Below are 16167 nucleotides of genomic sequence, written 5' to 3'. Positions count from 1 at the left end.
TGTAATGAAAAAGTCATGTAGCATTTTGATGAAAAAGGCATGGAGCACTGTAATGACAGGTGTCATGGAGCACTGTGCTGATAAGCGTCCCGGAGTATTGTGAATACAGGGGTCATGAAGCATTGGGATGACAAGGGCATGGATGATTGTGATGACAAGGGTCATGGAGCATTGGGGTGAAAAAGTTCATGGAGTATTGTGATAACAGGGGTCATGGAGCATTGTGATGACAGAGGTCATGGAGAATTTTGATTTCATTGTGCTGACAATAGCCGGAAGCATTATGATGATGGGCATGATGCATTGTGATAACAGGGTTCATGGAACATTGAGATGAATAGGGGCATGGAGCATTGTGATTACAGGGGTCTTGGGGCAATGTGATGACAAGGGCATGGAGCATTTTGATGAGAAGGCAATGGAACTTTCTGATGACATATGTCATGGAGCTTTGTGATGACATGAGCATGGAGCATTGTGATAACAGTGGTCTTCGAGCATTGTGATGAGAAGGGCATGGTTCATTGTGATGAAAAAGGCATGGAGCCTTGTCATGACAGGGTACAAGGGGCATACAGACAACAAGTGTCAGGGAGCATTTTGATGACAAGTGGATTGAGCATTGTGATGACAAAGGTCATGGAGCATTTTGATGAGAAGACCAAGGATTATTGTGATGATGAGCGTCATGGGGCACTCTGATGAAAAGTGTTATGGAATATTGTGATCACAAGGATTTGGAGCATTGTTATGACAGAAGTTATGGAGCATTTTTATTTCATTGTGATGACAATAGCATGAAGCCTTATGATGATGGGCATGGTGCATTATGATGACAGGGTTCATGGATCAGTGAGATGAAAAGGGGCATGGAGCATTGTGATTACAGGGGTTTTCGAACATTGTGATGAGATGGGTCATGGAGCCTTGTGATGACAAGGCCATGGAACATCATTATGGCAGGGGTCATGGAGCATTGCTATGACGAGGTAATGGAGCATTGTGATGGGAGGGGCATGGAGCATTGTGATGAGAAGGACATGGAGCATTCTGATGACATGTGTCATGCAGCTTTGTGATGACAAGGGCATGGAGCAATGTGATGAGAGCGTTCATGGAGCATTGTGATGACAATGACATGGAGCATTGTGATGCCAAGGGTCATGAATCTTTGTGATGACAAATGTCAAGGAGCATTTTGATGACAAGGGCATTGTGCATTGTGATGAGAAGGGCAGGGAGCATTGTGATGGCAGGGGTCAGGGAGCATGGTTATGACAGTGGTAAGGGAACTTTGTGATGACAAGGGCATGGAGCATTTTGATGAGAAGGCTATGGAACATACTGATAACATGTGTCATGGATCTTTGCGATCACAAGGGCATGGAGCATTGTGATTACAGCGGTCTTGGTACATTGTGATGACAAGCGTCATGGAGCCTTGTGATGACAAGGCCGTGGAACATTGTGATGGCAAGGGTCATGGAGCATTGTTATGACAGGTGTAATGGTGCATTGTGATGAGAAGTGCATGGAGCATTGTGATTACAATGTTTATGGAGCATTGCCAGGACACATTTGTGGACCGTTGTGATGAAAAGCGCGTGGCACATTGTGATGACAAGGGTCATGGAGCATTTTTCTGACAAAGGCATGGAGCAATGTGATGAAATGTTCATGGAGCATTGTGGTTACAAACGTCACAGAGACTGTTGATGATGAGGGCATGGACCATTGTGATGACAAAGGTCATGAAGCATTTGATGACAGGTGTCATGGAGCACTGTGATGACAAGTGCATAGAGCATTGTGATGACCAGGTCATGCAGTATTGTGAAGACAGGTGTCAGGGAGCATTGTCATGACATATGTAATGGCCCATTGTGATGACAATGGCATGGAGCATAATGATGCCAAGTGTCATGGAGGATTCTGATGACAAAGGTAATGGAGCATTGTGATGACATTGGCTTGGAGCACTGTGCTAACAAATGCATGGAGAATTGTGATGACAAGGGTCATGGAGCATTCTGATGACAAGCTTCTGGAGTATGTTGATGACAATGGCATGGAGCATTGTGATGAAAATGGCATGGGGCATTGTGATGAAAATGGCATGGAGCCTGTTCCTGACAGGTTTCAAGGAGCATTCTGACGACAAGTGTCAAGGAGCATTGTGATGATAAGTGTATTGAGAATTGTGATGACACAGATCATGGAGCATTGTGATGAAAAGGGCATGGAGTATTGTGATAACAGGCATCATGGAACGTTGTGATGACAAGTGTTATGGAACTTTGTGATCACAAGTGTTTGGAGCATTGTGCTGACAGAGGTCATGGATCATATTGATTTCAAGGAGCATGGAGCATTGTGATGACAAGGGCATGAAGCAATGTGATCCCAAGGTTCATGGAGGATTGTGATGACAATGGTAATGGAGTATTTTGATGGCAAGTGCATAGAGCATTGTAATGACAAGGTTATGTAGCATTTTGCTGACAAAGGCATGGAGCATTGTGATGACAGGGGTCATGGAGCACTGTGATGAAAAGCGTCACGGAGCATTGTGAATAGAGGGGTCATGGAGCATTGTGATGACAAGTGCATGGAGCATTGTGATGACAGGGGCCCAGAGCATTGGACTGAAAATTTTCATAGATTTTTGTGATGACAGTGGACATGCTGCATTGTGATGACAAAGGCATGGAGCACTGTGATGAGAAGGTCATGGATTATTGTGAAGACAGGTGTTAGGGAGCATTGTGATGCCATGTCATGGTCCATTGCGATGACAATGGCAGGGCACATTGTGATGTCAAATGTAATGGAGCATTGTGATGAATAGGGCTTCGAGCATTATGATGACAAGGGCCATTGAAAATTTTCATGACAAGGTCATGGAGCATTGTGATGACAAGGTCCTGGAGCATTGTGATGAGAAAATCATGGAGCCTTGTGATGACAAGGCCATGGAACAACGTGATGGCAGGGATCATGGAGCATTGTTATGACAGGGGTAATGGAGCATTTTGATGAGAAGGGCATGGAGCATTGTGATTACAAGTTTTATGGAGCATTGCCATGACAAATTTGTGGACTGTTGTGATGAAAAGTGCGTGGCACATTGTGATGACAAAGGTCATGGAGAATTTTTATGACAAAGGCATGGAGCATTTTGATGAGAAGGGTCACGGAGCAATGTGATGGAAATTTCATGGAGCATTGTGGTTACAAAGATCACAGAGCCTTGTGATGACGCGGGCATGGACCATTCTGATGACAAATGTTATGAAGCATTGTGATGCCTGGAGTCATGGTGCATTGTGATGACAGGGGTCATGGAGCATTGAGATGACAAGGGCATGGAGCATTGTGATGTCAGGGGCATGGAGCCTTGGTCTGAAAGTTTCATAGAAGATTGTGATGACAGTGGGCATGGTGCACTGTGCTGACAAGGGCATGTATCATTTTGATGAGAAGGTCATGGAGTATTGTGAATACAGGTGTCAGGGAGAATTGTGATGACATATGTCATGCTCCATTGCGATGACAATGGCAGGGAGCATTGTGATGCAAATGAAATGGAGGATTGTGATGACAAATATAATGGAGAATTGTGATGACTAGGTCTTGGAGCATTATGATGACAAGGGTCATTGTGAATTTTCATGACATGGTCGAGAAGCATTGTGATGACAAGGTCCTGGAGCATTGTGATTAAAAAACTATGGAGCCTTGGGATGACAAATCTCATGGAGCATACTGATGAAAAGGGCATGAAGCATTGTGATTACAAGGGTCTTGGAGCACTGTGATGACAAGGGCATGGAACATTTTGATGAGAAGGCCATGGAACATTCTGATGACATGTGTCATGGAGCATTGTGATGACAAGGGCATGGAGCATTGTGATTACAGGGGTCTTGGAGCATTGTGATGACAAGTGTCATGGAGTCTTGTGATGACATGGCCGTGGAACATTGTGATGGCCGGGGTCATAGAGCATTGTTATGAGAGGGGTAATGGAGCATTGTGATGAGAAGGGCAAGGAGCATTGTGATTACAAGGTTTATGGAGCATTGCGATGATAAATTTGTGGACCGTTGTGATGAAAAGTGCGTGGCACCTTGTGATGACAAAGGTCATGGAGAATTTTTATGACAAAGGCATGGAGCATTTTGATGAGAAGGGTCACGGAGCAATGTGATGGAAATTTCATGGAGCACTGTGGTTACAAAGATCACAGAGCCTTGCGATGACGCGGGCATGGACCATTCTGATGACAAATGTTATGAAGCATTGTGATGCCTGGAGTCACGGAGCATTGTGATGACATATGTCATGGTCCATTGCGATTACAATGGCAGGGTGCATTGTGATGCCAAATGAAATGGAGGATTGTGATGACAAATATAATGGAGCATTGTGATGACTAGGGCTTGGAGGATTAGGATGACAAGGGCCATTGAGAATTTCCATTAAAAAGGTCGTGAAGCATTGTGATGAAAAAAACATGGAGCCTTGTGATGACAAGTCTCATGGAGCATACTGATGAAAAGAGGCATGGAGCATTGTGATTACAGGGGTCTTGGAACACTGTGATGACAAGGGCATGGAGCATTGTGAGGAGAAGGCCAAGGATCATTCTAATGACATGCATCATTGAGCTTTCTGATGACAAGGGCATGTAGCATTGGGATTACAGGTGTCTTGGAGCACTGTGATGAAAAGGGCATGGATCATTGTGAGGAAAAAGTCATGGAGCCTTTTCATGAAAAGGTTCAAGGAGCATACAGACAACAACTGTCAGGGAGCATTTTGATGACAAGTGTATTGAGCATTGTGATGACAAAAGTCATGGAGCATTGTGATGAGAAGACCATGGATAATTGTGATGACGAGCGTTATGGGGCATTGTGATGAAAAGTGTTATGGAATATTGTGATCACAAGGGTTTGGAGCATTGTTATGTCAGATGTCATGGAGCATTTTGATTTCATTGTGATGACAATAGCATGAAGCATTATGATGATGGGCATGGTGCATTGTGATGACAGGGTTCATGGATCATTGAGATGAAAAGGGGCATGGAGCATTGTGATTACAGGGGTCTTGGAGCCTTGTGATGACAAGGCCGTGGAACATCGTGATGGCAGGGGTCATGGAGCATTGTTATGACAGGGATAATGGAGCACTGTGATGGCAAGGGCATGGAGCATTGTGATGAGAAGGCCATGGAGCATTCTGATGACATGTGTCATGGAGCTTTGTGATGACAAGGGCATGGAGCAATGTGATGAGAGCGTTCATGGAACACTGTGATGACAATGACCTGGAGCATTGTGATGCCAAGGGTCATGGATCTTTGTGATGACAAAGGTCATGGAGCATTTTGATTACGAGGGCTTTGTGCATTGTGATGAGAAGGGCTGGGAGCATTGTGATGACAGGTTCATGGAGCAATTTGATGAAAAGTGTCCTGAAGCATTTTGATGACAGGGGTTATGGAACATTGTGATGTAAGGGGTCATCAAACATTGTGATGATAAGTGCATGTAGCATTGTGATGACAGGAGTCATGGAACATTGTGATGACAGGGGTGAGGGAGCATTGTGATGAATAGTGATGGAACATTGTGATATCATTGGTGAGACAGCATTTTGTTGAGTAGTGCATGGAGCATTTTGATGACAAGGTTTATGGAGCAATGTGATGATAAGATTGTGGAGCACTCTTATGACAAGTGCATGGTGCATTGTGATGACATGTGTCTTGGAGCATTGTCCTGACCAGCACAAGGAGCACTGTGATGACAAGAGTAATGAAGCATTGTGCTTAGAAAGGCATAGAGCATTGTGATGACAAGGGTCAAAGAGCATTGTAATGAAAAGTTCATGGAGCATTGTGGTTACAAAGGTCACAGAGTCTGTTGATGACGAGGGCATGGACCATTGTGATGACAAAGGTCCTGAACCATTGTGATGACTGGAGTCACGGAGCATTGTGATGAGAGGGGTCATGGAGCATTCTGATAACAAGGACATGGAGCATTGTGATGACAAGGGCATGGAGCATTGGTCTAATAATTTTCATGGATTATTGCGATGACAGTTGGAATGGCACATTGTGATGACAAGGGCATGGAGCATTGTGATGACTAGGTCATGGATCATTTTGATTTCAAGGAGCATGGAACATTGTGATGACTAGGACATGAATCAATGTGATCCCAGGGTTCATGGATGATTGTGATGACAATGGTAATGGAGTATTGTGATGACAAGCGCATAGAGCATTGTAATGACAGGGTCATGTAGCATTTTGCTGACAAAGGCATGGAGCATTGTGATGACAAGCATCACGAAGCATTGTGAATATAGGGGTCATGGATCATTGGGATGACAAGGGCATGGATCATTGTGATGACAAGGGTCATGGAGCATAGGGCTGAAAATGTTCATGGATTATTTTGATGAGAGGGGTCTTGGAGCATTGTGATGTCTAGGGAAAGGAACATTGTGATGAAAAGAGTATCAGATCATTGTGTTGTCAGGTGTCATGGAGATTTGTGATGACAGTGGTCATGGAGCATTGTGATGATATTGGTCATGGAGCATTGTGATGAGAAGGTCATGGAGCATTGGGCTGAAAATATTCATGGAGTATTGTGAAGACAGGGTTCATGGAGCATTGTGATGACAAGGGAATGGAGCATAGTGCTGACAAAGTCCTGGAGCATTGTGATGAGAAGAACATGGAGACTTGTGATGACAAGTCTCATGGAGCATTCTGATGAAATGGGGCATGGAGCATTGTGATTACAGGGGTCTTGGAGCACTGTGATAACAAGGGCTTGGAGCATTGTGAGGAAAAGGCCATGGAGCACTCTGCTGACAGGCGTCATGGAGCTTTGTGATGACAAGGACATGGAGCATTGTGATTAAAGGGGTCTTGGAGCATTGTGATGAAAAAGGCATGGAGCCTTTCCATGAGAGGGTTCAAGGAGCATACAGACAACAAGTGTCAGGGAACATTTTGATGACAAGTGTATTGAGCATTGTGATGAGAAGACCATGGATAATCGTGATGATGAGCGTCAGGGCTGTTGTGTTGATAAGTGTTATGGAACATTGTGATCACAAGGGTTTTGAGCATTATGATGACAGAGGTCATTGAGCATTTTGATTTCATTGTGATGACAATAGCCTGAAGCATTATCATGATGGGCATGGTGCATTGTGATGACAGGGTTCATGGAGCATTGAGATAAATAGGGGCAGGGAGCATTGTGATTACAGGAGTTTTGGAGCATTGTGATGAAAAGGGCATGGAGCATTTTGATTACCAGGGTCTTGGAGCATTGTGATGGCAAGGGTCATGGAGCCTTGTGATGACAAGGCAGTGGATCATTGTGAAGGCAGGGGTCATGGGGCATTGTTATGACAGAGGTAATGGAGCATTGTAATGAGAAGGGTCATGGAGCCTTGTGATGACAAGGCCATGGAACATCGTGATGGCAGAGGTCATGGAGCATTGTCATGACAGGGGTAATGGAGCATTGTGATGGCAAGGGCATGGAGCATTGTGATGAGAAGGGCATCTAGCATTGTGATGCCAATTGTCATGGAGCTTTGTGATGACAAAGGTCATGGAGCATTTTGATGACAAGGGTGTGGTGCATTGTGATGAGAAATGCAGGGAGCATTTTGATGACAAGGTCATGCAACAATTTGATGAAATGTGTAATGGAACAATTTGATGACAGGGGTTATAGAACATTGTGATGTCAGGGGTCATGGAGCTTTGGGATAAAAAGGGTCATGGAGCATTTTGATGACAGGGGTTATGGATCATTGTGATGTCTGGTGTAATGGAACATTGTGATGATAAGGGCATGTAGCATTGTGATGACAAGGATCATGGAACATTGTGATTAGAGGGGTGAGGGTGTATTGTGATGACTAGTGGTGTAACATTGTGATATCCCTGGTGAGAGAGCATTTGGATGAGAAGTGCATGGAACATTGTGATTACAAGGTTTATGGAGCTTAGCGATGACGATGTCGTGGACCGTTGTGATGAAAAGTGCATGGCACATTGTGATGACAAGAGTCATGTAGCATTGTTCTGACAAAGGCATGGAGCATTGTGATGACAAGGGTCACGAAGCATTGTGATGAAAAGTTCATGGAGCATTGTGGTTACAAAGGTCACAGAGCCTTGTGATGATGCGGGCATGGACCATTGTGATGACATACGTTATGAAGCATTGTGACGAATGGAGTCACGGAGCATTGTGATGACAGGGGTCTTGGAGCATTGTGATGACAAGGGCAAGGAGCATTGTGATGAGAAGGTCATGGAGTATTGTGAAGACAGGTGTCAGGGAGCATTGTGATGACATATGTCATGGTCCATTGCGATGACAATGGCAGGGAACATTGTGATGCCAAATGTAATGGACGATTGTGATGACAAATGTAATGGAGCATTGTGATGACAATGGCTTGGAGCATTGTGATGAGAAGGGTCCGGGAACATTGTTCTGACAAGTGCATGGAGCATTGTGATGAGAAGGCCATGGAAACTTCTGAAGACATGCTTCATGGAGCTTTGTTATGACAAGGGCATGGAGCATTTTGCTGACAGGTGTCTTCAGCATTGTGCTGACAAGGGTCACTGAGCCTTGTGATGACAAGGTCGTGGAACATCGTGATGTCACTGGTCATGGAGCATTGTTATTACAGGGGTAATGGAGCATTGTGATGGCAAGGGCATGAAGCATTGTGATGAGAAGACCATGGAATATTCTGATGACATGTGTTATGGAGCTTTGTGATGACAAGATCATGGAGCAATGTGATGAGAGCATTCATGGAGCATTGTGATGACAATGACATGGAGCACTGTGATGACAAGTGTCATGGATTATTGTGATGACAAAGGTCATGGAGCAATTAGATGACAAAGGCCTTGTGCATTTTGATGAGTAGGGCAGGGAGCATTGTGATGACAGGGTCATGGAGCAATTGGATGAAAAGGGTCATGGAACATTTTGATGACAGCGGTTATTGAACATTGTTATGTCAGGGGTCATGGAGCATATTGATGAAAAGTGTCATGGAGCATTTTGATGACAGGGGTGATGGAACATTGTGATGTCTGGCGTCATCGAACATTGTGATGATAAGTGCATGTAGCATTGTGATGACAGGAGTCATGGAACATTATGATGACAGGGGTGAGGGAGTATTGTGACGAATAGTGATGTAACATTGTGATATCAGTGGTGAGAGAGCATTTTGATGAGAAGTGCATGGAGCATTGTGATGACAAGTTTTATGGAGCATTGTGATGACAAGATTGTGGAGCACTGTGATGGGAAGCTCATGGTGCATTGTGATGACATATGTCATGGAGCATTGTCCTGACAAGCACATGGAGAATTGTGATGCCAAGGGTCATGGAGGATTCTGATGACAAAGGTAATGGAGCACTGTGATGACAATGGCTTGGAGCATTGTGATGACAAGGGTCAGGGAGCATTGTGCTGACAAGTGCATGGAGAATTGTGATGACAAGGGTCATGGAGGATTCTGATGACAAGATTGTGGAGTATTTTGATGACAATGGCATAGAGCATTTTGATGAAAACGGCATGGGACATTGTGATGAAAAAGGCATGGAGCCTTTTCGTGACAGGGTTCAAGGAGCATTCTGACGACAAATGTCAGGGAGCACTGTGATGACAAGTGTATTGAGAATTGTGATGACAAAGGTCATGGAGCATTGTGATGAAAAGGGCATGGAGTACTGTGATGACAAGCATCATGGAGCATTGTGATGACAAGTTTTATGGAACATTGTTATCACAATGGTTTGGAGAATTGTGATGACAGAGGTCATAGATCATTTTGATTTCTAGGAGCATGGAGCATTGTGATGACAAGGACATGAAGCAATGTGATCCTAAGGTTCATGGAGGATTGTGATGACAATGGTCATGGAGTATTGTGTTGACAAGCACATAGAGCATTGTAATGAAAAAGTCATGTAGCATTTTGATGAAAAAGGCATGGAGCACTGTAATGACAGGTGTCATGGAGCACTGTGCTGATAAGCGTCCCGGAGTATTGTGAATACAGGGGTCATGAAGCATTGGGATGACAAGGGCATGGATGATTGTGATGACAAGGGTCATGGAGCATTGGGGTGAAAAAGTTCATGGAGTATTGTGATAACAGGGGTCATGGAGCATTGTGATGACAGAGGTCATGGAGAATTTTGATTTCATTGTGCTGACAATAGCCGGAAGCATTATGATGATGGGCATGATGCATTGTGATAACAGGGTTCATGGAACATTGAGATGAATAGGGGCATGGAGCATTGTGATTAAAGGGGTCTTGGGGCAATGTGATGACAAGGGCATGGAGCATTTTGATGAGAAGGCAATGGAACTTTCTGATGACATATGTCATGGAGCTTTGTGATGACATGAGCATGGAGCATTGTGATAACAGTGGTCTTCGAGCATTGTGATGAGAAGGGCATGGTTCATTGTGATGAAAAAGGCATGGAGCCTTGTCATGACAGGGTACAAGGGGCATACAGACAACAAGTGTCAGGGAGCATTTTGATGACAAGTGGATTGAGCATTGTGATGACAAAGGTCATGGAGCATTTTGATGAGAAGACCAAGGATTATTGTGATGATGAGCGTCATGGGGCACTCTGATGAAAAGTGTTATGGAATATTGTGATCACAAGGATTTGGAGCATTGTTATGACAGAAGTTATGGAGCATTTTTATTTCATTGTGATGACAATAGCATGAAGCCTTATGATGATGGGCATGGTGCATTATGATGACAGGGTTCATGGATCAGTGAGATGAAAAGGGGCATGGAGCATTGTGATTACAGGGGTTTTCGAACATTGTGATGAGATGGGTCATGGAGCCTTGTGATGACAAGGCCATGGAACATCATTATGGCAGGGGTCATGGAGCATTGCTATGACGAGGTAATGGAGCATTGTGATGGGAGGGGCATGGAGCATTGTGATGAGAAGGACATGGAGCATTCTGATGACATGTGTCATGCAGCTTTGTGATGACAAGGGCATGGAGCAATGTGATGAGAGCGTTCATGGAGCATTGTGATGACAATGACATGGAGCATTGTGATGCCAAGGGTCATGAATCTTTGTGATGACAAATGTCAAGGAGCATTTTGATGACAAGGGCATTGTGCATTGTGATGAGAAGGGCAGGGAGCATTGTGATGGCAGGGGTCAGGGAGCATGGTTATGACAGTGGTAAGGGAACTTTGTGATGACAAGGGCATGGAGCATTTTGATGAGAAGGCTATGGAACATACTGATAACATGTGTCATGGATCTTTGCGATCACAAGGGCATGGAGCATTGTGATTACAGCGGTCTTGGTACATTGTGATGACAAGCGTCATGGAGCCTTGTGATGACAAGGCCGTGGAACATTGTGATGGCAAGGGTCATGGAGCATTGTTATGACAGGTGTAATGGTGCATTGTGATGAGAAGTGCATGGAGCATTGTGATTACAATGTTTATGGAGCATTGCCAGGACACATTTGTGGACCGTTGTGATGAAAAGCGCGTGGCACATTGTGATGACAAGGGTCATGGAGCATTTTTCTGACAAAGGCATGGAGCAATGTGATGAAATGTTCATGGAGCATTGTGGTTACAAACGTCACAGAGACTGTTGATGATGAGGGCATGGACCATTGTGATGACAAAGGTCATGAAGCATTTGATGACAGGTGTCATGGAGCACTGTGATGACAAGTGCATAGAGCATTGTGATGACCAGGTCATGCAGTATTGTGAAGACAGGTGTCAGGGAGCATTGTCATGACATATGTAATGGCCCATTGTGATGACAATGGCATGGAGCATAATGATGCCAAGTGTCATGGAGGATTCTGATGACAAAGGTAATGGAGCATTGTGATGACATTGGCTTGGAGCACTGTGCTAACAAATGCATGGAGAATTGTGATGACAAGGGTCATGGAGCATTCTGATGACAAGCTTCTGGAGTATGTTGATGACAATGGCATGGAGCATTGTGATGAAAATGGCATGGGGCATTGTGATGAAAATGGCATGGAGCCTGTTCCTGACAGGTTTCAAGGAGCATTCTGACGACAAGTGTCAAGGAGCATTGTGATGATAAGTGTATTGAGAATTGTGATGACACAGATCATGGAGCATTGTGATGAAAAGGGCATGGAGTATTGTGATAACAGGCATCATGGAACGTTGTGATGACAAGTGTTATGGAACTTTGTGATCACAAGTGTTTGGAGCATTGTGCTGACAGAGGTCATGGATCATATTGATTTCAAGGAGCATGGAGCATTGTGATGACAAGGGCATGAAGCAATGTGATCCCAAGGTTCATGGAGGATTGTGATGACAATGGTAATGGAGTATTTTGATGGCAAGTGCATAGAGCATTGTAATGACAAGGTTATGTAGCATTTTGCTGACAAAGGCATGGAGCATTGTGATGACAGGGGTCATGGAGCACTGTGATGAAAAGCGTCACGGAGCATTGTGAATAGAGGGGTCATGGAGCATTGTGATGACAAGTGCATGGAGCATTGTGATGACAGGGGCCCAGAGCATTGGACTGAAAATTTTCATAGATTTTTGTGATGACAGTGGACATGCTGCATTGTGATGACAAAGGCATGGAGCACTGTGATGAGAAGGTCATGGATTATTGTGAAGACAGGTGTTAGGGAGCATTGTGATGCCATGTCATGGTCCATTGCGATGACAATGGCAGGGCACATTGTGATGTCAAATGTAATGGAGCATTGTGATGAATAGGGCTTCGAGCATTATGATGACAAGGGCCATTGAAAATTTTCATGACAAGGTCATGGAGCATTGTGATGACAAGGTCCTGGAGCATTGTGATGAGAAAATCATGGAGCCTTGTGATGACAAGGCCATGGAACAACGTGATGGCAGGGATCATGGAGCATTGTTATGACAGGGGTAATGGAGCATTTTGATGAGAAGGGCATGGAGCATTGTGATTACAAGTTTTATGGAGCATTGCCATGACAAATTTGTGGACTGTTGTGATGAAAAGTGCGTGGCACATTGTGATGACAAAGGTCATGGAGAATTTTTATGACAAAGGCATGGAGCATTTTGATGAGAAGGGTCACGGAGCAATGTGATGGAAATTTCATGGAGCATTGTGGTTACAAAGATCACAGAGCCTTGTGATGACGCGGGCATGGACCATTCTGATGACAAATGTTATGAAGCATTGTGATGCCTGGAGTCATGGTGCATTGTGATGACAGGGGTCATGGAGCATTGAGATGACAAGGGCATGGAGCATTGTGATGTCAGGGGCATGGAGCCTTGGTCTGAAAGTTTCATAGAAGATTGTGATGACAGTGGGCATGGTGCACTGTGCTGACAAGGGCATGTATCATTTTGATGAGAAGGTCATGGAGTATTGTGAATACAGGTGTCAGGGAGAATTGTGATGACATATGTCATGCTCCATTGCGATGACAATGGCAGGGAGCATTGTGATGCAAATGAAATGGAGGATTGTGATGACAAATATAATGGAGAATTGTGATGACTAGGTCTTGGAGCATTATGATGACAAGGGTCATTGTGAATTTTCATGACATGGTCGAGAAGCATTGTGATGACAAGGTCCTGGAGCATTGTGATTAAAAAACTATGGAGCCTTGGGATGACAAATCTCATGGAGCATACTGATGAAAAGGGCATGAAGCATTGTGATTACAAGGGTCTTGGAGCACTGTGATGACAAGGGCATGGAACATTTTGATGAGAAGGCCATGGAACATTCTGATGACATGTGTCATGGAGCATTGTGATGACAAGGGCATGGAGCATTGTGATTACAGGGGTCTTGGAGCATTGTGATGACAAGTGTCATGGAGTCTTGTGATGACATGGCCGTGGAACATTGTGATGGCCGGGGTCATAGAGCATTGTTATGAGAGGGGTAATGGAGCATTGTGATGAGAAGGGCAAGGAGCATTGTGATTACAAGGTTTATGGAGCATTGCGATGATAAATTTGTGGACCGTTGTGATGAAAAGTGCGTGGCACCTTGTGATGACAAAGGTCATGGAGAATTTTTATGACAAAGGCATGGAGCATTTTGATGAGAAGGGTCACGGAGCAATGTGATGGAAATTTCATGGAGCACTGTGGTTACAAAGATCACAGAGCCTTGCGATGACGCGGGCATGGACCATTCTGATGACAAATGTTATGAAGCATTGTGATGCCTGGAGTCACGGAGCATTGTGATGACATATGTCATGGTCCATTGCGATTACAATGGCAGGGTGCATTGTGATGCCAAATGAAATGGAGGATTGTGATGACAAATATAATGGAGCATTGTGATGACTAGGGCTTGGAGGATTAGGATGACAAGGGCCATTGAGAATTTCCATTAAAAAGGTCGTGAAGCATTGTGATGAAAAAAACATGGAGCCTTGTGATGACAAGTCTCATGGAGCATACTGATGAAAAGAGGCATGGAGCATTGTGATTACAGGGGTCTTGGAACACTGTGATGACAAGGGCATGGAGCATTGTGAGGAGAAGGCCAAGGATCATTCTAATGACATGCATCATTGAGCTTTCTGATGACAAGGGCATGTAGCATTGGGATTACAGGTGTCTTGGAGCACTGTGATGAAAAGGGCATGGATCATTGTGAGGAAAAAGTCATGGAGCCTTTTCATGAAAAGGTTCAAGGAGCATACAGACAACAACTGTCAGGGAGCATTTTGATGACAAGTGTATTGAGCATTGTGATGACAAAAGTCATGGAGCATTGTGATGAGAAGACCATGGATAATTGTGATGACGAGCGTTATGGGGCATTGTGATGAAAAGTGTTATGGAATATTGTGATCACAAGGGTTTGGAGCATTGTTATGTCAGATGTCATGGAGCATTTTGATTTCATTGTGATGACAATAGCATGAAGCATTATGATGATGGGCATGGTGCATTGTGATGACAGGGTTCATGGATCATTGAGATGAAAAGGGGCATGGAGCATTGTGATTACAGGGGTCTTGGAGCCTTGTGATGACAAGGCCGTGGAACATCGTGATGGCAGGGGTCATGGAGCATTGTTATGACAGGGATAATGGAGCACTGTGATGGCAAGGGCATGGAGCATTGTGATGAGAAGGCCATGGAGCATTCTGATGACATGTGTCATGGAGCTTTGTGATGACAAGGGCATGGAGCAATGTGATGAGAGCGTTCATGGAACACTGTGATGACAATGACATGGAGCATTGTGAAGCCAAGGGTCATGGATCTTTGTGATGACAAAGGTCATGGAGCATTTTGATTACGAGGGCTTTGTGCATTGTGATGAGAAGGGCTGGGAGCATTGTGATGACAGGTTCATGGAGCAATTTGATGAAAAGTGTCCTGAAGCATTTTGATGACAGGGGTTATGGAACATTGTGATGTAAGGGGTCATCAAACATTGTGATGATAAGTGCATGTAGCATTGTGATGACAGGAGTCATGGAACATTGTGATGACAGGGGTGAGGGAGCATTGTGATGAATAGTGATGGAACATTGTGATATCATTGGTGAGACAGCATTTTGTTGAGTAGTGCATGGAGCATTTTGATGACAAGGTTTATGGAGCAATGTGATGATAAGATTGTGGAGCACTCTTATGACAAGTGCATGGTGCATTGTGATGACATGTGTCTTGGAGCATTGTCCTGACCAGCACAAGGAGCACTGTGATGACAAGAGTAATGAAGCATTGTGCTTAGAAAGGCATAGAGCATTGTGATGACAAGGGTCAAAGAGCATTGTAATGAAAAGTTCATGGAGCATTGTGGTTACAAAGGTCACAGAGTCTGTTGATGAAGAGGGCATGGACCATTGTGATGACAAAGGTCCTGAACCATTGTGATGACTGGAGTCACGAAGCATTGTGATGACAGGGGTCATGGAGCACTGTGATAACAAGGACATGAAGCATTGTGATGACAAGGGCATGGAGCATTGGTCTAATAATTTTCATGGATTATTGCGATGACAGTTGGAATGACAC

This window comes from Mesoplodon bidens (genome assembly GCF_964165515.1).
Source record: "Mesoplodon bidens genome assembly, contig: HAP1_SCAFFOLD_175, whole genome shotgun sequence".
Lineage (NCBI taxonomy): Eukaryota > Metazoa > Chordata > Mammalia > Artiodactyla > Ziphiidae > Mesoplodon > Mesoplodon bidens.
The sequence above is the reverse complement of the archived record's forward strand: the minus strand, read 5'-3'. Positions refer to the sequence as shown.